The 24,962-nt window shown below is 41.7% G+C and overlaps 1 protein-coding gene and 1 pseudogene across 3 annotated transcripts in view; one reads left to right on the top strand and one right to left on the bottom strand.

The window, feature by feature from the left end:
• Pld5 (phospholipase D family member 5) overlaps nt 1-24,962 on the top strand; it is a 311,303-nt gene that overhangs the window by 201,515 nt on the left and 84,826 nt on the right. The gene's annotated exons all lie outside the window — the stretch shown is intronic.
• Nucleotides 10,344-10,451, bottom strand: LOC115064169 (annotated as a pseudogene).

Below are 24,962 nucleotides of genomic sequence, written 5' to 3'. Positions count from 1 at the left end.
ACTAAATAATAGCCTGCTATGCCTTAGAAATAGCTTTTACAAAATCATCTAACATTTATTTGTTTTTAGTATCTTGCTTGAGAAAGAGCTTTAGCCCGATTTCTAAAAACTGATTGTTTGAGTACAGGTTTTTTTTTTTTTTTTTTTTTTTTTTTAACGTTTTGCCAATATACAAAAATCTACACAAAAACAGTATAAAGCTATCCATGAAGAAATGTAGTTGCAGGGATGTTACAGAATTCAGAAGAGTATTAAATATTCTGTGAAGAATAGGAGAATGAAGCTTGCCAATAAGGGATGGAGAAAAGAGATAGACAGATAGATCGTGGTTAGGTGAATGGATGGATGGATTGATGGGTGAGTGGGTGGATGCTTGGGTGGATGGATGGATGGATGGATGGATGGATGAATGAAGGATGGGTGGGTGGATGGATGAATGATGGGTGGGTGGATGGATGGATGAATGAATGAAGGATGGGTGGGTAGATTGATGGGTAAGTGGGTAGGTGGGTGGATAGATGGTGGGTAGGTGGATGAATGGATGGATTGATGGGTGAGTGGGTGGGTGGATGGATGAATGAATGAATGATGGGTGGGTGGGTGGATGGATGAATGAATGAAGGATGGGTGGGTGGATGGATGGATGGATGAAGGAAGGATGGGTGGGTGGGTGGATGATGGGTAGGTAGATGATACATAGACAGTATCATAGCTTATGCTGCTCTAATTAAATGTCAGTGGCTGACAAATTTACAAAGAACAGAAACATATATTCTCACAGTGTAGAGTCTGAAACTTCAGCATCAAGGAACTCAATGGTGGCTGGAAAGAGCCTCTTCTCTGTTTCTAAAGTAGACAGCACATAGCAATTTCCAAAGGCCACTCACGTTTTATCACCACCACAAGAGGATAAATATCTACGTGAGAATTTGGGGGAAATTTTAGATCATAGTCAATACGAAACATAGGTAGGTAGGTAGGTAGATGATAGATAGATAGATAGATAGATAGATAGATAGATAGATAGATAGATAGATAGAATGTGACTGATAAGTCTTCATATCTTGCTATGAGGTTTTAAAATGAAAGTTCCAGGTTTTTCCTCTTTTACTCTTTTTGTTCATTTTGTCTTCTTTAAAAAAAAAAAAAAAAAAAAAAAAAAACCGAGAGAGTTTTCACTATGCTGCCCGGGTTGACCCTGCATTCTTGAGCTGGAGCAGTCCTCCTGTCTCTGGAGTAGCTGCACATACAGGCGTGTACCGCTGACCTTTCTCAATTCTATTGTCCTTTGTTGTAAGGACAATGCATGTGTGCTTGAGCAGACTCTCCTTCACCATGACAATGCTCAAACTCTGTATCCTCTGAATCACATCATCTGTGTCTTTTGTTGACTAAGATCTTGTTAGGTGATTCACACAGATGCCAGCTGTGGTTTGAATGGAGCTGACCATTTGGGACTTCCTTCATTAGCAGGTGAGCTCAGTAGGCAGCCTTCCCTGTGCTGCTGAACAATAGACAGACAAGGGACCCTACGACCACTGGGGCATCTTCAACAGCAGACATTCCGTTGATATTTATTCGTGATCATAATTCATCTGTGCTTGTTTTGTGAGACAGTGTAGCCCAGACTGGTTTTGAATTCATAATGGGGCCCAGGCTGGCTTAGAACTCACAGCACACACTCAACCTCAGCCTCCTAAGTACTAGAATGGCAGGCATGAGCTACAGTGGCTGGTTTTACATCGAAAATTTAAATGTGAAACTATTCTAAAGTCCTTTTACCAGTAACAACATGTTTATAAGTTACCATGTTGTGGCTTTCTTTTTGCCATTTATTTAAAAAGAAAAGCATTGAGTTTCTATTATCTAATTCTGAGAACTATCCTCACCTTTGCTTATTTGAATCCAAGGAATCTGTATTCATTCTCCCATGATAACTTGCTTTTATTTTTCACATCCACTAGCTGGAATTAACAAGACTTCAAAGGAAAGCATTCTATGTCTGAGGTTGAAGTTCAAACTTTAACGTTAATAAAAGTTGCCATGGTTTCCGACTTGAACATTTTACAGTGGCGTTTGAGCCACTTACGCCAGATGAGCAGATTATAACTTAAGATGCTGTGACTACTGAAATAGTGTGTATGACTCGGGTGGCACTGATTTATCATTATTCCTAAATCCAGCTCTCAGGTAGGCAAGTGTGTCTGTCTTAACTTCACATCAGTATTGAGAAGTCTATTTCAGAAGTTTCCCTAGAGGTCACACCATGATATTCCAGCTTCCCCCATCTGGAAGCTTGCCAATGGGAAGGAACTTGAAGGTCAAAGTGGTCCCCTGCTGTCGAGAAACTTTATTCCGATGTTTCTACATGGTATGGAATCCTTGAACTGAAGCATCTGCCATGTCTTCAATCTGTCCTGGCAGTGACCCAGACAAATGGGTCACAATGTCCTACCACCACCAGGGTATAATTCTCTGCTGGCCTTGGCTTGCATATCACCCTCTTCAAAGATGACGCCACTTAGGCACATGCTACAGAACATAAAGCTTTGTATCTGCCAGTTACCATTCAAAGAGCTCTGTCTTCCTCTTTTCTTCACAGCACACTAAATATTTATTAGAGCGGGCGCTGCTCCCCCTTGTATGAATCTGCACACACTGTACTATCTGGCTATCTGGCAGTGACCGGCATGACATTTAGACACAGCTCCTTCTGTGTCACACACAAAGACCATGCTAAAATGCTGGGTTTGCCATTTACTGTGAAGTGAAATATTAGGTAATTTTTTTTTCTGAACCTCGGTGTCCTTTTCAATGAAATGGTGACAATAGTAACTTCCCTGAAGGTTATGGGAGTTAAACAAATGTTATTTGCCTTGGCCATTGGTGTAATTTGTAATATGTTACTTTAGTATTTTGTGTCTTAGTCGATACTGCTTCATTTCTGCCTTACAATTTACCCCAGCCCTGTGATCTTCTAGTGAAAGGGCAGTCCAGCTCTAACTCTGTTACAGGACGTCTTTGAGAAGACCATAATTTCCCCAACATTCATGTTTGCGCAGTAGGTAGGCAGTAACTCGACTTCTCCATGTTCAGTGAGTTCTGTAGGTGTTCAAAGACCCAGGCAGTTGCCTAAATCACCCTCTGAAATTTCTCTTCCAAGTCAGGATTTTATATTCTGTCTCTGGGAACAAGCGTGAATGACATCGTAAAAAACTCTAGCCTTGCTGTGTTCTAGTCTCCACATAAAAGGATGTGGCTAAAACAGATACAATAAAATGAAGAAGCAAATGCCCCCCTTCCTTGCTTATCTGAACATTTCTCAGCAGTTTACACTCATCATTAGTCTTATGCCCCAACTGAGAACACCAATTTCATAGGAGGTATGTGAGTTGGTTTTAAAGTTCTTTTTTGGTTTTTTGTTTTTTTGCATTGTTTTAAATTTGTATGTGTTTGTTTACTAAATATTGGGATAAAATAACTAGTATGCTAAACACGCTATTTTATAATATGATGACAAGACAATGCTAAGTTACAAACTGAGTCACTTTAAATTTGACTTCAATATAATTAATAGTGCACAGGTCTGAGACAAGATTGGGAATGAGCAACACTATGAAGTCAGGCACAGTTCACATGTGGTTCTGGCTGCTTAGGAGGCTGAGGCAGGGAGGCTACTTGAGCCCTGGTCTGAGGATCAGACCAGATTGCACAGCAGAATGAAACTTCTACTACAGAAGAAAGAAGGAAGGAAGGAAGGAAGGAAGGAAGGAAGGAAGGAAGGAAGGAAGGAAGGAAGGGAGGGAGGGAGGGGGAGGGAGGAAAGAAGGAAGGGAGAGGGGGGAGGGGGAGGGGAGAGAGAGGGAGGGAAGTAGGGAGGAAATAAATAAATAAATTAAATAAATAAATAAATAAATAAATAAATAAATAAATAAATAAATAAGAAAGATACTGAAATGGCTGATGAAAGGAACCACTACAGATTCTTCCTCGGGATTCTCCCTTGAGCTGAGCTCTAAGCTCCTCTACATTGCCCCAAGCCCCAAAACGTTCTCCCTCATGGTTGTCACCATGCTGCAATACCATTTCTTCTTCTAGACTTTCACTTAAGTGAGGGTGGGAAGCATAGTTGGTGTCCAGCATACCTAGGCAATAAATCGCCTTAGTTATGGTTTCCATTGCTCTGATGAGACACCACAAACACGGTAACTCTTGTAAAGAACATTTAATTGAGGCTGGCTTACAGGTTCTGAGGTACAGTCCATTATCATGCCGTGGCAGGAAACATGACAGTGTCCAGGCAGGCATGGTGTTGGAGGAGCTAAGAGTTCTATATCTTGTTCTGAAGGCAAACAGGCTTCCCAGAAGTTAGGAGGGGAGTCTCGAAGCCTAACCTCACAGTGACACACTTCCTCCAACATGGCCATACCTCCTAATACTACCATTCTCTGGCCCAAGCATTCTCAAACCACCACACAAATGTTTGCTGAAACAACTCAAGGCTGCCTGTGGAAGACCACAGACCCTTTGTGCTCTTCCACATCTCCCTGGTGTCTGTAACACAGGCACTGTGTCCATTTGCCAAGTTTGAAATCAGCAGATTTGATACAGCTGGACAATTTTATCCAATGGTATAAAGGCCTGGGGAATTTCGAAGGGATACTATTCTCTGTGATAAGAAAAATCGAGTAAATAGTGATGCCCTGCAGTTGCATCTTTAAGATGCTTCTCAGTGGCTGACCTAGTTGCCTGATGATGGGACAAGCATCTGGATGTGTAAATGCTGCATACCCCTGCAATAATGTTGATGCTGTCTTCCCTATATGTTTGTGTTAAGGGGTGGGTCCTGGTCCTCAGCATAGTGTTATTGGGAGGTAGCTCCTTTAAGAGGTGGAGCCTGTTGCGGGGTGAATATTTGAGTCATGGGGGCCATAGGTCTTTGAAGGGGACCATGGGACTCTGGACTCTTCCTCAGTCTGGCTTATTTCCTGGCCAGGAGACCATCAGTTTTTGTTCTGCCACAGGCTCCCACCATCAGGCAATGAGACACCACATGACCCAAATGGAGTGGCTAGATCATAGACTGGAACCAACCAGAACCGAGAAAAAAAAGTTAACTCTGTTCTTCTCACAAGTTATCTGTCTTAGTTGCTTGTTGTAGTAACAGGAAGCTAGCACTGATGCTGACTCTATGGAAATGCATCTGGTGCCTGCCTCCTAACAGAAAAGGGAGGCAGAAAGGTTGTTGGAGGTCAAACTATGGCTTGTCAGTATTTTTTTTTTTAATAAGTCCCTGTGGAGATCAGAGAGGAGTGCCTTCCCCCATGGTCACATGTCCAGGTGGATGGGCAGGAAGTCTTGCAGTTTGCTGAGGTGTCAGACTTCTTCGTCCATGTGGCTAATTAACAGAGACAGGCAGAGGCATGGAGTGACTCCTGAACGGAAGCTTACAAGCATGAACGCTTGACTGCCTCCCTTCTAGCTTTTTGCTGACTGTCGTTTTCCTTTGGAAGAAGGCTTAAAGCTGTTTTATTCTGCTATGGCAGAATACTAAAAAACTGGGTAATTTTCAAAGAACAGAAGTTTCTCTCAATTTGAGAGGCTAGGGAATTTAAGGGTGAGCTCTATGCAGGGAATGAAGGCTTTCTTGCTGTGTCATGCCAGAAGGCAGGAAAGACCAAAGAGAGGATCAAGACTTATAAGGACCTTGGTCAAAAATCACAAGTGGCCTGCATTATCTAATCACATTTTAGACCCCACCTAGTTGTAATAATGGCGATTAAGCTCTAAGCATTTTGAAGGGCCACAGTTAAACCCCACTGGAAGAGAAATGAAGATACATAATTTTGTAGAAATATTATGAAAATCTAAACGTGGGTTCATCTTGAGCAAAGGTCGCATGCAAAGTATATGGCAAAATGTAAAATAACTAATAACTATGAAATTGCTGCATTGCAACTTCATAAACAGACAGAACAAAAATTATTGTTCAGCATGTGCTTTTACCAGAGTTGTGACAACTTGGCAGAAATTAGCAAGACCAGAGTTACGTGAGTGGTGGTGGCATTTTGCTAGTAAATGGTCATGACCTCAGTAGAAATGAACTTAAGGTAGGATATTTCTTCCACCAACCTATTGTTTTCCAGACCTGTTTTCCTCAGGTTGCCATAGCAGCTGCTGTGAGAAAGGTTCTCAAGAAAATTATACACAATAGGGAGCCAGTCATCCTGTAGAGAACATGCTGACGGATACCAATCATTGATGTGGGAAATGCTCAGATACTGTTGCTAGGAGAAAAGCAGCCATCTGCAAGATGGAAGCCACCGTGTCATTTCATGCTTTCAAGAATGGCTTTAGAGTGTTCATATGGTTGTCTATAAGTGATGAGATCACAGCTGCTTTTGCTGTGTGTGTGTGTGTGTGTGTGTGTGTGTGTGTGTGTGTGTGTGTGTGTGTGACACAATGGAAATGGTGGTGATGAAGGTTAAGATGATGGCATAGTGACAGTGATAATGATGGTGGTAGTGATGATAGTAATGGTGGGGGTAGGGATGGTAATGGTAGTGATGTTGCTAGGGTAATGGTAGTAGTTATGGTGGTGGTGGTGGTGGTGATGGTGGTGGTGGTGGTGGTGGTGGTGGTGATGATGATGATGATGATGACAGTGGATGAGGGTAGTAATGATGATGACATTGGTAATGAATGCTGCAGTGCCATTTCTATGGAAGCATAAGGTATAAGACCAAAAGCTCAGATTCTCTTTGCTCTTGTGGAACTCTGAAGTATTTAACATCTTAAAACCTGTCTCCTAATTTCTACATTTACTAACAGTAGTAGGTGCTGTATAATGTTACCAATGAGATAATTCACAGGATGTATTTAATATGGTACCTGTTAGGAACTTTAAAAAAAAATTCAAAAACAAATTTTTCTGGCTTTTTGAGACAGGGTTTCTTTGTGTAGCCTTGCCTGTCCTGGAACTCACTCTGTAGACCAGGCTGGCCTTGAACTCAGAGATCCACCTGTTTCTGCCTCCCGGGTGCTCAGATTAAGAGGGTATGCTGCCACTACTTGGCTCATAATTTTTTAATGAGGATTTTTATAATAAATCTTAAAATTATAAAAATGAGCACTTTTATAAAGGGAAAATTACTGGGAAAAGAGGAAAGGGGAAAGAAGAAAGGACCACAAAGGGAGAAGAATCAGGGTGCACATTAGTCTATGAATGGTGCCTGAAGGTTTGCAAATGGTCCCTGTAGAGAGGACTACAATGCTGAGTGCTACAATACCAGAACAGACTCTTGGTCAGCACATAAATCCTTGGGTCTTGTGGCCAGAAGGGCAGCTCTGCACCCCTCCCCTGTTCTCCTGGGAACTTTCCTCACATATTCTCAAAGGGGTTTCTTGGCTAAAATTCTAGTACATAAATATTAAATATTAATCACTTAAACCTCCAGTGACAACTAAATCTTTCCTGCTTCACAGGAGACAGGACCTAACTCATGCCCCAGCCTTGAGTTTGTGTCTGTAGTTTTTTGAGGCCAAATTTTCCACAGGGAGCCTGCACCTTGGAGCTGCACACAATGTGAAGAACAAGAGGGCCCTGATTGGAGACTGTTAGGGTCACTAAAGATGCTGATGAACGAATCTGTTCCCATGCAAAGCTGAGGAGAAAGCGCATGTGGCCTTGGGAGCTCAGGCTGAGCCTCTTGGTCTCCTTACTTGTTCTCAGTGCAGGCCATTCTTAACTTTAAGTTAACATATAAAAGGCTTTTCCTTCCTCCCCCCCCCCCCAAATCTACACTCAGTGCTATAGTGATCTGAGGAGGAAAAAACAGGACTATCTCATGTGTTATTGGTAATTCAACAGCATAATATTCACTTGGAAAATTCTTGAGATTCTCGTAATAATTGATTTTCATAATATGTGTGTGGGAGAGGGAGAGGGAGAGGGAGAGGGAGGAGAGGGAGAGGGAGAGGGAGAAAGTACCACCTGTATGTGAGTGCCCATAGAGCCCAGAAGAGGACATCAGATCCCCTGTGTCTATAGTTACAAGGTGTTTGTAAGCTGTCCAACTTGGTTTGGAACCAAATCAAAGAGCTGGAAGGCTGACTAAGGTGCTTAATTGCTTTGCTGTACAAGCATGGGGACCTGAGTTCAGATCCTCAGTCTCATGCAAAAGCTGGTCACAGCAGCACATTCCTTCAATCCCAATGCTTGGGGTGGGCAGGACAGGAGGGTACCTGGAGCTCACTGGCCAGCTTAGTGGATCCATGAGCTTCAAATTCAGTGAGAAACCCTCCCAAAAAGCACAGTGCAGTGTGACTGAGGATAGTGACATCAAACTCTGGTCTCCATGTGTGTTTGTATGCATTCTATGGTCCTCCTTATATACAATCTAGTAATTTTATAATGTCTGTTGTGACATTTGGCAGAGCACAGTTGTTGACTTTCAGCAAGACTAGCTAGTAAACAAGGGCTGGCACTCTTCCCAGGTCCCAAGTAAAGCTTCATGGTGTGATAAACTGAGCTCCTCTAGACAAGTGATTCTCACAGTCCCAGTGCTGTGGGCCTTCAATACAGTTTCTCATGTTGTGGTGACCCTCAACCATAAAATTATTTTTGTTGTTACTTCATAACTGCAACTGCTACTGTTATGAATCATATTATAAATATCTGATTTGCAGGATATCTGATATGCGACTCCATGAAAGGGCCATTTGACCCCTGAATGGGTCACAACCCACAGGTTGAAAACCACTGCTCTAGAAGCTTCAGCAATATGTTAAACCCATCCATCCATCCATCCATCCATCTATTAACTTAAGGAATATTTATTGCGTTTCTGCAACATGCCAAGCTCTGTTGGAAATTATCTGAATTTTTAAAGAATATTTGGCTGTTTGTAGAGGATGATCTAGAGGAGAATTGAAGCAGAAGAACAAGCTAGTGGAGTGTGGGTGAACCCCAGGCAAGAGACAGAAGGAAATAGGAAATACAGGTGTCCTGGAGTAACACAGACAGAAGGAAATACACATACATATTCAAAGTACATATTGGGAATATATATATATATATATATATATATATATATATATATATATATATATATATAGAGAGAGAGAGAGAGAGAGAGAGAGAGAGAGAGACTATCAGGATGGTTAGAGATGAATCAAGAGTGGCTGTCAGAGCTTTCCTATGAATGACAGGGTACAAGTTGTCAACGTCCCCTGACATGGAGGTTTAGTAGGAGAAATAGCTTGCCACTCGGGACAGATGCAGGGCACTGTCTCATTTAGTAATCTCAGCTTTGTGCTTCCTACACAGCCAAGCAGAGAGATTGATTTAGGGCTTACTTCTGTGAGTTTAAAGTACAAAGAAGAGTCAAGATTAGAAATACAGTCTGCGAAGTCACCAACCTCTAGATAGTATTTGTAGCCACAGAACTGGATAAGACTCTCGCTTCTGAGACTTAAAGCATATGGAGAATTAAAATAAAGACAAAAATAGGGCAGGACAGAGAGGGAGGCAAAGAGTTTGTGCTCGTGTGAGTTTGTGCCATGCCCACGGAATGTAGTAGGTACTATGGAAGTATCAATTTAAGTCAGCTTCACTAATTCAAAAACATGGTTATGAAGTTCATGGTTACTACTGAATGAATGTGGGTTAGATAATTGGAAAACCAATTGCCAGTTGATGCTTTAATATTTTAGTAAATAAACTAAATAAAAATTGTCTAAATCCTCAAACTGGATGATAAAATATCAAGCTGAATTAATATATGTGAACATACACGTATCTATATATATCCCACTTTATATATTTTGAGTCACAGAAAGTGTGGCAGAGAAATGGGTGGGAATGTCTTACATGTGATATTTACTACAGAAAAATTAATACACTTACCCTAATACCAAATGGCGCTTTCATTCTTTATTACCAGAAACAAAGCAGTCTTTCCATAAAAATGAGACAGCCTATGCAACAGGAAGCTGTAACTATCCTAATTCCATATGAAAAAGAAAAGTGTCGAACAATTGAAAACAGAAGCTGGCAGAATTAAAAGGAGACACATTTAATTAGAAATTTGAAGACTAATAAAGCCACAAGAAGTCAATACAGAGCTAAAGTGACCTAAGTGATGTGTGCAGAACACTTCAACAAGTGCACATTCTTTCCAACTGGAATGTCCTACAAAGCAGATAACCTAAAAATGATGATGTAGAAAGCAAACTCAACACATATCACAAACTCAACACATATCATAGAACTGTGGTTATGCTGACTATGTCCTCTGACTACAGTGAAATCAAGCTAGAAACCAATAGGAAAAAAGCATGCATATATATATATATATATATATATATATATATATATATATATATANCTCTCTGCCACCTACTGATGTACATGTGATACAGCACTACATCCATAACACCTCTAGAGCAGGGTGTATTATTTTTAAAATATCAATGAAGTAATATAAACACACACACACACACACACAAAGATAAAAAGAGAGAGAGAGAGAGAGAGAGAGAGAGAGAGAGAGAGAGAGAAACAAAAGAGAAAAAAACGGGCCAGTGAGGTGTCTCAGCAAGCAATGGTACTTGCTATTATGACTGATGATCTAAACTTGATCCTTGGGAGCCACATGACACGATAGAAGTGAAGAATTGACTCCTGAAAACTGTCCTGTGACCTGCACATACTTACTATGGTGCACATGCATTCCATCTTAAACACACAAAGTAAGTAAATCACCACAATAAAAAAAAAAAAAATCAAGGGCTGGAGAGATGGCTCAGTGGTTAAGAGTACTGACTGTTCTTCCAAAGGCCCTGAGTTCAAATCCCAGCAACCACATGGTGGCTCACAGTCATCTGTAATGAGATCTGACTCCCCCTTCTAGAGTGTCTAAAGACAACTACAGTGTACTCACATAATAAATAAATAAATAAATAAATAAATAAATAAACAATCTTTTAAAAATATTTAAATAATTAAGATGAAGATGAAGATTGACGTTTTTGTGTGTGTCTGGTTTGAATGTACTTGATTTTTGGATAATTTAACTTCTGGGGCTTTATTTCCTCCTACATAAATGTGTGTGTGCCTATGTATGCATGCATGCATGTGTATGTGTATGTATGTACATGTGTATGTGTATGGTATGTATATAAATAAACTAATATAAAGCAATTTCTTTTAAAAGCCCTCATAACTAGCCTGGAAATAAATACTGGAGAATCAGCAGGACTCGAGGCAGGTATGAATGTCACTCTGAGTGAACTGGTGGGCATGAAGGCTGGAGAAACCTTTACCTATGCCAGCTACATGTCCAGCCAGTGACCCCTTGCATCTGCCAAATATCTTGAATTTTTTTTTTTATCCTGCAGAGATGGTTTTCAGGCAGCTAAATTACCATAGCTGACATAGCAGCAGATTCTAGCAAATCACCGTATCTGTCATACACCTCATTGAAATAACTATGCCATCAGGTCTGGGATGCTGCCTGGGAGATGTGCTCCAATGAGATTCGTGAAAGCTCGGCTGTCACTTGGGAATGACATGTGCTATAAGAAAAGAACATTGTGTTCAGATGGTTTGCTTGTGCTGTTTAAGTTTCAGGTTCTTGAGTTGAAAGAAAACTTAGAAACTTTCTGAGATCTTTATAACTCCTGGGGACTCTTAAAGCTAATGTTTGTTTGTTTGTCTTTGTTTTTCTTTTCTCCCCCTAATATGATGGGGTACTAGGGTACTACATTGAAAAGGTAACTAATAAATGACTTAGTTAGGGTTTTATGGCTTAAAGAGATACTATGAACAAGGAAACTCTTATAAAAGAAAGCATTTTAACTGAAGCTGGCTTACAGTTCAGAGGCTCAGTTCATTATCATCACGGCAGGAAGCATGGCAGCCTGCAGGCAGGCGTGGTGCTGGAGAAGGAGCTGAGAGTTCTACATTTTGATTTGAAGTCAGCCAGGAGACCGTCCTTCCAGAAAGAAACTGGAATTCCACGCGGGGTATATAGTGTAAGCATAGGAGATCTCAAAGCCCATTCCTCACAATGACATACTTCCTCCAACAGGGCTACAACTCCTCATAGTGCCATTCCCTGCAAGCCATTCAAACACATGAGTCTATGGGGCCAAACCTATTCAAATCACCACATTCAGATAACATTACCCAACTAATGTTTTCACACAAGCCATATTCTCTTTTCTCCCGCAAGTGTTATACACTTGTCTATGTGTTATTGTCAGATAGAGACCACAAACAGCTTAGAGGAAAGGAAAACTGATGTGAAGAATTACTTCCCTCTGACGATTCAAAAGTGACCAGATACTAGAGAAATTATTCACATTACCTTACAGATGAGGGAATCTGAGGCTACACTGGAAAAGGTATGCTTGTGACCCAGTGGGTTTCAAAGAAGTTCCTAGTTTGCCTGATCTACGGTGACTGGGCAACTGAGAAACAGCAGCTAAGTCCTACCAAAGCATGCTAATATGCCCAAACTGTAACATTAATGGCAGGCTCATAGGCTATGTTGCATGTACTAGTGTGTGGGAATTTAAGAGTAGCCTTCCTCAGAGTTATATTAGTAGAATAATAATGTAAGAGTCTCAATGTTAGTATGACTCAAATGCTGTATAGCCTGCACATCTAGGAAGTACTCCATCAATGCTATTGCTGTTTATTTGAAATTCTAATTTAACTGGGAGTTTGTTTATTCTCTTCCATCTGGCAGTCTGGTCTGGAAAACAGGCAGAGCACAGGTGAGCCATGACGGGTGCCCAACTAGCAAAGAAACCAAGAAAATGGGAGCTCTAGTAACAGAAAGAGGAGTCTCTAAACCCATGGTATCAACATGGAAAAGATTCTGGGAAGCCTACCACCAGGCAGGGGTTTGAGGTTGGTGTGTGTGTGTGTGTGGGGAGGGGTGTTCATCCTTGTACCCACACCACCCTGAGCCAGCTGGACATAGCAGGAGATCCCTTCCCATTGCATGGTCCCTGGATCACCTCTACTCAGAAAGTCGAAGCTGTGCTCACTATTTGGACCTAAGAGAATTGCTTCCATCATTCTGGAGTATGTATTGAAGAGCAGATTGGAACAGGAAGTAATAAGTTATTAACCACCAAATGAAGCCTTTTCCTCTCCCGGCCACCCACAGAAATATTTTTTATTTACCTGTTCTATGAAGTCTCTTTCCTGTGACATGAGGTATGATGGATGTAGTGCATTACTCATGTGCATTTTTTGCAGGAGATGATGACACCCTATCTTTGGTATTTGTGCAGCATTTTAGAATTTGGACATTTCTTTGCCCAATCCCCTCAGTATTTTTCTTCAAGCACTTGGAAGGAAAGAATCTAGGAAGTAAACTTAGGAGAATCTCCTGAGCTGTTCCATACCACACCACACAAGCTCCGTCCCTCGCTTTAATGGTGGGAGGGGCTGTTGCCTGCCAGTCGAGAAGGAGAGGTAATAACAACCTTGCTGTGTTTCTGGCTTCCATATTTTTTGCTGGGAAATCCCAACTCTCAACTAGAAAGTTCAGTTGAGTGTAGCCCAATTCTTTCTCAATGGTTTCAGCCTAAAGGGTGATTCTCAATCAAGGCCACATTCTTCTAAAAGGGGAATTGGAAAGAAGAAGAATTCAGAGCTGGAAAAAATGGCCACCAGACATCAGTTTAGTCTGATATTTGCCCTCATAACAATAGTGAACCTATATTTTAGAAGCAAGTAATGCCCCCTTCCCCCACCTTGTAGAAAAGAGTTTATGAAAACTCTTATTCAGGAATTGTATTTTGTTGGAGAGCAAAATATTTCTCACTTTGTAATTCCCCCTTTATGTCACTTAATAATATTTAAGTTTTATTGACTTGAAAGCATAAGGCTTATAGGTTATTTTGCGGAAAATATATTTCTCCAAAGCAAAAGCAATTCCTTCTGGAAACTGGAGAATAGCTACTCACATCTTGACTAAAGATTTTTATTTAAAAACAAAAAGTTCCATAACACTTTAGATCAAGTGGGGAAACAATTGTGAAAACAATTACAGAATTTGCTCATTTTGTAGTTTCTGAGAGCTTTTGATTTATATCAGATCTCTCCAAAGCACTTCTTATAACTCATATGTCTTAAGTAGTGAAGCTCCCTTTATAGTTTGGTGATGTTACATTTAATCTAATATATGGTTGTTGTAATGGGGAATATTATAAAAATAATAAATCATTTATACTCGCTTTTATTCAAAGTCTTCTTGATCAAGTACCTTGTAACCATCCGTCGCACATGGTGTGCCTTGTGAACCACAAGAGTTCATTTCTAAGGGGAGTGGATGTGGAAAAGTTAGAGAGCAAGGCACCGTCGGATTTGGTGTCTATCAGGGCCCAGCCTCCTGATTCATAGATGGCGTGGGTGTCTACACAGGGTAGTAGAAGTGGTTTTCTTTATGAGGACACAATCTTATTCATGCATGACATGTAACCCCATCTAGACTAGAGTACTCACCCATCTAGTCCCCTGTACACCTACCTGAGAAATGTTTACACTGACCATGACTGTGGTCACAGGAACTGGTTCAAGCTCTCTCTTCCCTGTTGGTGGCCGTTTCCTGAAGAATTCCTCCCATTCTCTGCATTAACTGCTAAGAGGAAGGAGACAAAAGGATTGCAGGTTATAGTGTAGGTATCTTGGCGGTGTGTGACAGGGAGCTCAGGCCAGAACAGCCCTTCACTGAAAGGAAGGAGGACCCCAAGAGCTGTGGGAAGAGCAGGGGGCATGACAGGTTCTCAACTTTCTCATCATTGCCTGACCTGGATTTAATATGTGTCTGTTTTCCTTCATAACACAAACACACGTGTTCTCATTCTCCTCCATGTACTCTCCTCTCTTCTCCTCCACCTCTACCTATCATCTATCTATCTATCTATCTATCTATCTATCTATCTATCTATCTATCTATCTATATCTTTACCTCTCATACCCTTGGTCTCAATTTCTTTCATGTCTTGCAAACATTTTCTACTTCAAACTTTTGAGTTTCCCAGGCCGAATGAAGAGTTGGGGGCTCCATGGTTACGCACTGAGTTTTCTGCTGGATGTGGCCAATCAATATTATTTATGAAGAATTTAATTTTAGAGCTTGAGCATTTCCTCATGATGGTATATGATTATTTTGTTATGTGATTATAACATGCATGCTGTAATCTCTCAGTAGCTTTTGAAGGAACAGCATCTATGCATGTTTCTTCTATAGAAACTAGCTAAATATTTCCAGATATTATAAGCCAGAACTCTCACTTCCTTCATGAGACTTACACCCTAATAAGGAAGACTGGGTTCATCAAGGAATAAAATGACTTTGAAGGATGGTTACAGAAAACAGCTTCACATGGTCTGTGAATTGTATCCTGGGTATTCTGAACTTCTGAGCTAATATCCACTTATCANTGAGTTCATATCATGTGTGTTCATTTGTGACTGGGTTACCTCACTCAGAATGCTATTTTCTAGTTCCATCCATTTGGCTAAGAACTTCATGAATTCATCATTTTTAATAGCTGAGTAGTACTCCAGACACTATTGTGGATGCCAACAAGTGCTTGCTGACAGGAACCTGATATAGCTGTCTCCTGGGAGGCTCTGCCAGTGCCTGACAAATACAGAAGTGGATGCTCACAGCCATCCATTGGACTGAGCAAGGGGTTCCCAATGGAGGAGCTGAAGGGGCTTGCAGCCCCATAGGAGGAACAACAATATGAACTAACCAGTACCCTGAGAGCTCCCAGGGACTAAACCACCAACCAAAGAGTACACATGGAGAGACCCATAGCTCCAGCTGCATTTGTAGCAGAGGATGGTCTTGTGGGACAAAAATGAGAGGAGAGGCCCTTGGTCTTGTGAAGGGTCAATGCTCCAGTGTAGGAGAATGCCAGGACAGGAAAGCAGGAGTGGGTGGGTTAGTGAGCAGGGGGAAGGGGAAGGGATAGTGGGGGTTTTAGAGGGGAAATGAGGAAAGGGGATAAAATTTGAAATGTAAATAAAGAAGATATCTAATAAAATATAAAAAGAAAAAACTCAAAAGAAAAAGAAAAAAAGAAAACAGTTTCATACGGATTCACGTTTCACAGCTTTACCTGCATGCACCTGCCTCCATCTCTTAGAACAGAGGTCTCACAATAGCTACCTAAGAAGTCTTTTCTCATCAAATCCCCATTTTTGCAGAGAAAGCTAAGGTACAGGAAGCTAAAAGTATTGTTCAGAGACTCTCACATGCTAAGTGTTAGAGGCTCAGATTGAGGACCCTTTGACACAAGGACCCTTTCTCAAGTCTAGAACTAGCTAGAGACATCTTCCATATTTATGATTTTCTCCCAAACCTACATTTTCACCTCCCTCACCTATCTTGTACTCTTTTCCTTTCCATCTAATGCTTTCATTAGGTTTATTGGTAGAACTGAAAAAAATATAGAACAGTGGATAAGTTCAGGCATGTCTATTGCTAGCACATATAGGGAGCTTCTTGGGTCGCGCTATGCCATTATGATTCAGGCAGACCTCAATAGGCCAGTAAATTCACAGAGGTGATAGGTTAAATGCCGAAACCCATTTCCTAAGTTGGGAGAGTGTCCTGTCTGGCCACTGGGGTGCCGAGAGCACCACCAGCATGATACCCAGGGGAGGTAACACAGTCTGAAATGGGGATCCTCAGTCCAAGGTTCCCCAGGTGGGAAACAATGGAGTCTGGACCGATTGCTGTGGTTCCCCATCTCCGGTGTACTCTGGTGCCCATGATTGGCAGACTGCTGAGAGCTGGGAACAGGATCCCCAACTAGGACTTCCCCAGCCAGTGTTCAGGGGCCAGGCAGGAAGGAGAAGGCAGAGCCCCAACAGGTTTCAAGAATTTGGTTTCAAGTTAGTGCCAAGAATACAGAGGAGCTGAGATCGAGACCTTCTCCAGGAGATTGAGGCTCAGCTCTTTATAAGACGTCCTCCCCCCCCAAAGAGATCCTTGATGAAGAAATGGCCTTGAGTGTTCAAACTGCTGTATCTGATGGTGGATGTGAATGCATATACCTTACTCAGGGTGAACCAAGGATTACATATCCTTTGCAGGAAGGAATGTCTAGGAAGGGAAGCTCATTGGCTGAACACTTGGAGCCAATCTAGATACCTCATTGGCAAGGAGAACTCCAGGTTTTTATGCTACCTGACCACCGATTGCCATGGTCTTCTCAGTGGAGTGTCATGGTTATGTGTTCCAGAGCAGAGAGAGTTAGGTAGGGAGTGGCCCCACTCCTACTGTTCTCAGTTCTGAGATTTACGAGGTTTGGGTTCACTCAGTCTTACCAGTTCTACTGCCTGGTGGCATGGTCCACATGTTCCATTGTCTTAGTCAGGGTTTCTATTCCTGCACAAACATGACCAAAAAAGCAAGTTGGGGAGGAAAGGGTTTATTCAGCTTATAATTCCACATTGCTGTTCATCACCAAAGGAAGTCAGGACTGGAACTCAAGCAGGGCAGGAAGCAGGAGCTGATACAGAGNCCATGGAGGGATGTTACTGGCTTGCTACCCCTGGTTTGCTCAGCTTGCTTTCTTATAGAACCCAGGGCTACCAGCTCAGGGATGGTACCACCCACAATGGGCTCGGCCCTCCCACCTTGATCACTAATTGAGAAAATGCTTTACAACTGGATCTCATGAAGGCATCTCCTCAAGGGAAGCTCCTTTCTCTGTGATAACTCCAGCTTGTGTCAAGTAAACACAAAACCAGCCAGTAAACCCATACTGTCATTGTTTCCTGCCCCACCACCTGTCTCCCCAGTGGGTGGCTTTAGCTCACCCATCCCTACAGTGACTTGGTTCTCACTGTTGTCTGGTGCCTCTGTACATTGTTCTCATCTCATATTTTATTTAACTTTTACCCATGTCAACTTCACACAGTGTTTCAATATCCCTGTCTTTGCCCTGTCATACATACATACATACATACATACATGCATACATATATACATATGCACACACACACATTTAATAGGAGCTCAGAATTAATGGCCATTGGGTGGGTTGGTAAGAAGACTGGGAAAAAAGTCAACAAGAACTTAAGGACTTTTCTTCCTTTCTGTGAGTTCTGGGAGAAGATGATAAAGGAATGAATTCCTATCTCCTTTGCAAGGGAACACAATATTCCTGAAAGAATAATACTGTTGAAACTATTGGTTCTTGAAGGAAGGAACAACCAAAATGTCAACATTTGGGAGTTGTATTTAAGTCATGTTAGTAAGTACTGTCTAACAGTCTGATGTTTCCTTTTGGTATGAATTTGGCTTGGAATGGAACCATACTTCCCACATGTAAAGGATTGTTCTCCTATCTCGTTTTTCTTCCCAGTGCTGGAGCCATTGCTGCTTACTAGGTCTACTCTGATCTTAATGGAGGTCATAAGTGATTGCCTAAGCCCTAGACAGACAGTAGATGCTCACATTCATTCATTCATTCATTCATTTATTCATTCAATTTGTCCCAGGTGTCTTTTCATGTCTATTGGCCTAAAACATGGCCATCATCCATGTGAAGCCCAGACATTGAAGGTGTTCCTCATTTTCCTTCTTCTATCCCTCTTTTCTTCCTCCCCCTCTTATTCTTTCTCATTTTCTTTTGACCTTTTGTTAAGGATATTGAGTATCTTTTGATTCGTTTGTTTCGAGCATCTCCACTTGTAAGAGTCTCTATAGTTATAAGAAAAAATTGTCATGTGACTCTGATTATGAATTGAGCTGAGTCCTGACTTGGCAGTCAAGACCTTGGGTCCAGGGCTGAGGATGTAGCTCAGTGCCCAATGTTTACTTACCACATACAAGGCCATGGATCCCCAGAGTGCTGCAAAAAGAGAAAGGGAGAGCAAGGGATGGGAGAATTTATCACTATGGCATCAGGCAAGTCATAGTCTTCTCCTGAGACTCATTTTCTTGTGCTTGCCATAGATATAAAACTGGAGGAGAGTGAGCTAATTCTTCCATCCAAGTACTAACCAGGCCTAACCCTGCTCAGTTTGTAAAATCAGACTGGGTATGTTCAGGTTGGTACATCTATACATAACAATGAGCCACTTCTCTGTAATTCTTTGGTGTCTATTTTATTGTCAAGCATCGTGTGAACACAGTCACTTTAGTAAGACACTCATGACTGTTTGATTGAATGACATTGAAAATGCATTTAAAGATTAAAATCTTTAAGTTGAAATGAGTTTCCCTTCTAGTAAATATGACAATGCATGCAGTATTACAGTTCTGACCACTGTTGCCCTCAGTAAAATTAAATTCACCTACCCCAAATTACATAGGTATACAAATCTTTCTATTTGTAAGTAATATTTAAAAATTGTATTTAAAAATTGTAAATTCCAGTTCCTGGAAGCCTTCCTTAGCTAGACAGTAACAAGACAGTTTTCTTTGTTACAAGCACAGAGTTATTTCCTCCAAGCTTCCTAGGGTTTTTGTTTTTACCATGAAAAATCATGTTAAATAATTCTCATATGTTATCATTTTTGCTTGTTCAATTCATGCCAATAGCTTTTGGGATCTCCATTGGCAGCTTATGATGTGTGTGTGTGGGGGGGTCTATTCTATTTTCTTATCAGCTATAAGGAGGCTTTTAAACTCTTTTCTTCAATGCTTAGAGATTTTGCTTTATTTTATAGTTTCTTCCACTCTGGCTTTGGTTCTCTCTAGAACTACCAGGACTGGTTAAAATCCAGAGTCTTAGTCTCTTGTTCTCAAGCCGGTGGCTTCTCATCTCATGGTGTTCAGGAGGCAAGGAGAGGAAAGACCCCTACAATCCCTTTCGAAAGCACATCACAGTGCCCTCATTTCTTTCTGCAAAGTTTCATTTCTTGGAGGTTGCATCAGCTCCTAGTAGGAACACAGAGCAGTAGCTAACCTTAAACATGGGAGCCTGAGAGGGTGCTCAAAGTGCCTTATTCTTAGATTATTCTTTATTATTTCAAAAACAATGTCCTTTTTAATGTCCCATTGAATGCTTGTGTCTTCCATTCAGTCTGACCAATGGTAACCATGTGACTCTTCTCCCTGGTGAGTGCCCTGTGTAATTTAAGCATATGAACCACTCTCAGACTCTTGGGATGCAGCTTCTAGAGGCTTGCCCTACTGGATAGTAAATGGCAAAGCAAGCAAAGGCCTCCTTGTGATCAGAAGTGTTCCTTAACCTCCCTCCTCAGCCTGGTGGTTGAGAAGGTAGCTACAGGGATTCGTCGAAGGGGAGAGTGTGCTTCTGGGCCTTATCATCATCTATCTTAATGGTGAGCCACTATAGTAGAGATTTCTGCTCATCAATTTTGAGTTTAGAATTTTTCTATGTTTAAGAATATTTGAGGAGTATTATTAAGAACATTTTATTTTCTGATCAGAGTGAATTGGTCTTTTTAATCAGAATTGTTACTTTTAAGCCAGTAGTATCTAAAATCGCCATTCCTATCGGTAGCATAATTGGTATGTTATGAAATAATAATTGAAGCATGGTTTTGTATAGGAGTTAGGATATCCCAATTGTCAGAAAAACATGTCAAGTGGAGGAGACATCGCCTAAAAATTGCCCTTGTGAGTCCAAACCAGAAAAGTAAGACAGATTTTTATGAGCCACTTAAAAAATTCCTCATCATGGTTTCAGGGTATTTGAATAGACGTTGGAACTGCACTGAGCTCTTAAGTTTCACTATGTGTCCATGTATGTATGTACAAGTAGTTGTGTACATATATGTGAGCACATTCATGTGTAAGAGTGTATGCATATATATGTATATATGTGCATGTATGTATCTATATATATGTGTGTGTGTGTACATATGTGTATGAGTGTGTAATGCATGTGTAAATGTATATATGTATGTATGTGTACATACATATGTGTACATGCACATTGTGCACATATATTTGTGTGTTTGTGTACATATGTGTGTATGATATATGTACCATGGTATGAATGTTATAGTCAGAGATAAACCTTGGATGCTGGGGCTAATGCTTCACCTTGTTTGAAACACAATGTCCTGTTTGCCTCTGCATATGTCAGTTGAGTTGCCCACAGCTTCCAGGAAGTCCCCTGTCTATTTTCCATCTTACCCTGGGAGCACTGGAATTACAGGTGTAGGATACTGTCAGAGTTGTAGGGCAAATGCTTCAACCACGGAGCCATCTCCCTAGCCCAAGATTCACTCTCTCCACAACTGGAGTTTTAACTGATACTTTGAAAATGTCCTCTCCCTCACTGAATGGTTCGAGAGCAGAGACGTCTCATTATACTCTTCAATGCTCCCCTTCAGCCTTCAAACCAACGACTTCTAAGTGCTGCGAAGTAAATTGATTGAACCATACTAGGTAATACAAATGAAGCTTATACGAACAGGCTGGCTGTGATCCTTTTCTGAGGAGAAGATGTATTAATAAGATAGATTCTGCCACAGACCCAACTCTCAGGAAACATCTGAAAGCCTTTTCAGAAATCTATAATGACTGATGTGACTCTTGTTGATACATGTGTGAGGCTCATTAGTAACTGGTTCAAAAGCTAGTGACAGACAAGTTTTCCTATTGCTATTTGGGATCCATATATGTGTGTAACTTAAATTTTTTCAAAGCCTATTTTTAATGATGGTTCTTAAACACTTTAACCTCCCTTTGAGTCCACCACTCACCTGTTTAGAAAAGATTCTTTGTGTTGTCTATAAATCAGTCGTTCACAGGTTAGCAGTGGCAGGCAGCTCCATACACACACACACACACACACACACACACACACACACACACACACACCAGCAGTCCAGTTTGGTAGACTCTGGATATCAACAGTGGTGGCACAACCTAGCAGAAACAGCCAGGCCTCAGCCTCAAAACAAGGCAGTAGGAGGGACCAAGGAGGTACACCAGGAAAAGTTCTTGCCTGTGCCTCTGAGCAAAGTGAAGATCAGCAAAGATGCAAGACCGACAAGCATTGCACAGCTGGCTCCATATGCACAGCCCTCCACGGGTCTTGCCTCAGCATGTGCCTCTATCTCAGCTGACATCACTCTGCCAACCATGCTGAGTCTGTGGAAATGGCAGGAAGCTGTAGCACACCACTGGAAGTTTTTGGTGCCTTTCTCTCGATGGAGTCCCAACAAAGGCAGCTCAACTATGAAATGTAAGAGTGACCAATACAAGTATGCCCTTAGCAAAGAATCCTTCATCACGTGTCCTTTCATGAGCATTCTTTACCAGAACATCCTCTCCTCTGTGTCTGCTTCGGGGAGACATTCCTTCAAGAGTCTGCCTTAGTCTTTCACCTGTGTCTGCTTTAATGAAATGCTCCTGCATGTGTTTGCTCCAGCAAAGCACCATCTAACACAACTGACTTTCCAAAGAGTCCTAAGTTTTCACTTCATGTATGAGAAAATACATACTTAGGAACAAGAGAATGGTGGACAGAGAATTTTGAATATGATTATAGAATGTGATTATATAATTACAGAATTATAGCAGGTATACAGGATCACACACACACACACACACACACACACACACACACACACACACAGCTGTAATACAGGTTTCTCATCCTAGGGACTGTTTGACACCGAGGACGGGGTGACTTGTTCTGAGGCTACACTTTGTGGAATATTTAACAATATATTTACTGAATGCTAGCTAATAATAATCCCTTGAGGCTTGCAATCCAGGAAGTGTCCCCAGACATTGCAAAACGTCTACCAGAGATGTTTAACCAAAGAGAAATAATATTACTATGTATTGCTTGATCCCCACTTTTGTATGAGTGCCTCTAGCCCTGGGCAGAAGTCTGAATCAGTCATTGTCTTTCTTGGTCTCGGCCTTCTCACAGTTTTCCCTACTACAGAGATGAGAACTCCCCCTGTCTTATCTCTCTCATAATGAACCATGCCCTGGTTATTGTAAAGAGTACACTGCTCTGGTCTGTGAAAAGTTTCTATGTTGAAATTCTGATACTTAAGGTAATGGTTTTAGAAGACAGCATTTTTAGGAAGTTATTGGTTCATGAGCATGAAGCTTTTTGTAAACTAAGATTAGTGACCCTTCTAGTCTCCATACTCAGAAAGCTAAGGCAGGAGGATTGTGAATTTGGAGCTAGCGTGGGCTACATAGTCAGGCCTTGTCAGACAGTGACAGATACAGAGAGACAGGCCTGAGAGCAGCTCTCTGCTCCTTCCACTATGAGAAGACAAAGTAAGGACATCTATGAAAGAGAAAGCAGACCCTTGGCCGATAGTGAGTCAAATGATGGCTGGATCTTGATCCTCTCGGTCTCTGGCACTATAAAAAAAGAAAACTGGGTGTTTATAACTATCCAGTTTAGAGTGCTTTCTTGCGGCAGCCCAGACGATCTGAGGACACTTTAGCAAGCCTTTTTATCTTGACTTTTATCCAGAACAGAAGTCTGATCTAGACTGTTCAGTAAACATTTGCCAAAGAAAAGTCACCTTCTTTGTAACATAATAATCTTAGGTGTCTATAAGTGTCTACAGGGGCTGTGTGGTCAGAGGTTCAGCCAGGACCCATGGGCTCCAAATGCAAACTACTTAGGCTAAATTGTAAGCGAACTTGCTGCAAATAGCAATATGTAGCAACATGTAAGCAGCTTGAAGTGAAGTCAAAGAGAAGAGTTTCCACTGGCCTTGCAAATGAGATGTTTTTGGCTCCAGTGGCTTAGTGAGCTGAGGTTTCAGCTGACCTAGCAAGAACAGATGGGAAACTTAGAGCCCAATAAAGAGTACACGGAAGATAACAACTGGTCCCCAGCCAAGATTTAAAAGCTGTATGAGGGGCAGACAATATCTCAGAGAATTCACATTGTTTCTAGACAGGGTAAGAAGGAGTTGGCTGCAGCTAGATGCTACAGATAGAATCTGGGCCAGGCCCGGAAGGTGTCTTTGTTCTCTTGCAGAGGACAGGAATGTCCTTTCTTCAGTGCCCGCCATTTTATTGCTGTCAAAAAATTATGGCCAGTTAAAGTTGAATTATATCCCCTACAAGACACACCGAACACTTTTTCCTCTGTGCCACAGAATGTCTGTCTCCTTAAGTGAGAATAGTGCTGTTGCAGATATAAGTAGTTAAAATGAGGTGTGTATGTGTGGTGTCCTGAGAAGAAAGCAAGCCCTAGAAGAAGATAACAAGTAAAAAGAAAGGCAGACCCGTGTGCTGCAGCCAAAAGCCAAGAGAGCCTAGAAGCCAGGCTGAGGTGAGAAAGATTCTCACAGGTATCAGAGGAAGTGTGGCCCTCCTCAAATCCTTGAGTTTGGACTTCTCTCAGGTAGCTTGAGTTGGTTTGGTTCAGTCTGTTCTGATCTAGGCTGATCTCTTCTGGTCTGGTCTGGTCTGGTTTGGCAATGCTGAGAACCAAACAGTCCAGGGCCTCTTGCATGCCAGGCAAGTGTTCCGCCAGTATACTCATGTCCAGCCCTAGTTTGGACTGCTAACTCCCAGAAGTGAGACATTCAGTTGTTTTAAGCCCCTGTGGCACTCTGGCATGGAAGACCTATGCCATCTCCAAGGACAAACACCATTGCTCTCTGTGTCCCCTCCATGCAGACTCAGGTACCTCCACAGTTGTCATGGGTGATGACCGCCTGTTGTGATATTCAAATTCTGCTCTACCTGGGGGCTCCGCCCCTGGGAATTACCAGTCTTCCTCAGCTGTTCTTACTCTGCCAGGATGGCTAAAAGCTAGGAACCACATGGGCACTGCTTCCAGAATGAAAAAGGGCAGAAAGAACAGAGCTGGTCCACTCTCAGAGAAAATCTGCTTGGGTGTCCCTGTGCCCACAGATCCTACTCTATGGCTTGGGTGTCCCTGTGCCCACAGATCCTACTCTATGGCTTGGGTGTCCCTGTGCCCACAGATCCTACTCTATGGCT

Source organism: Mus pahari, chromosome 5, assembly GCF_900095145.1.
Source record: "Mus pahari chromosome 5, PAHARI_EIJ_v1.1, whole genome shotgun sequence".
NCBI classification, from domain to species: domain Eukaryota; kingdom Metazoa; phylum Chordata; class Mammalia; order Rodentia; family Muridae; genus Mus; species Mus pahari.
This window is presented reverse-complemented; position numbering and strand designations above follow the sequence as displayed.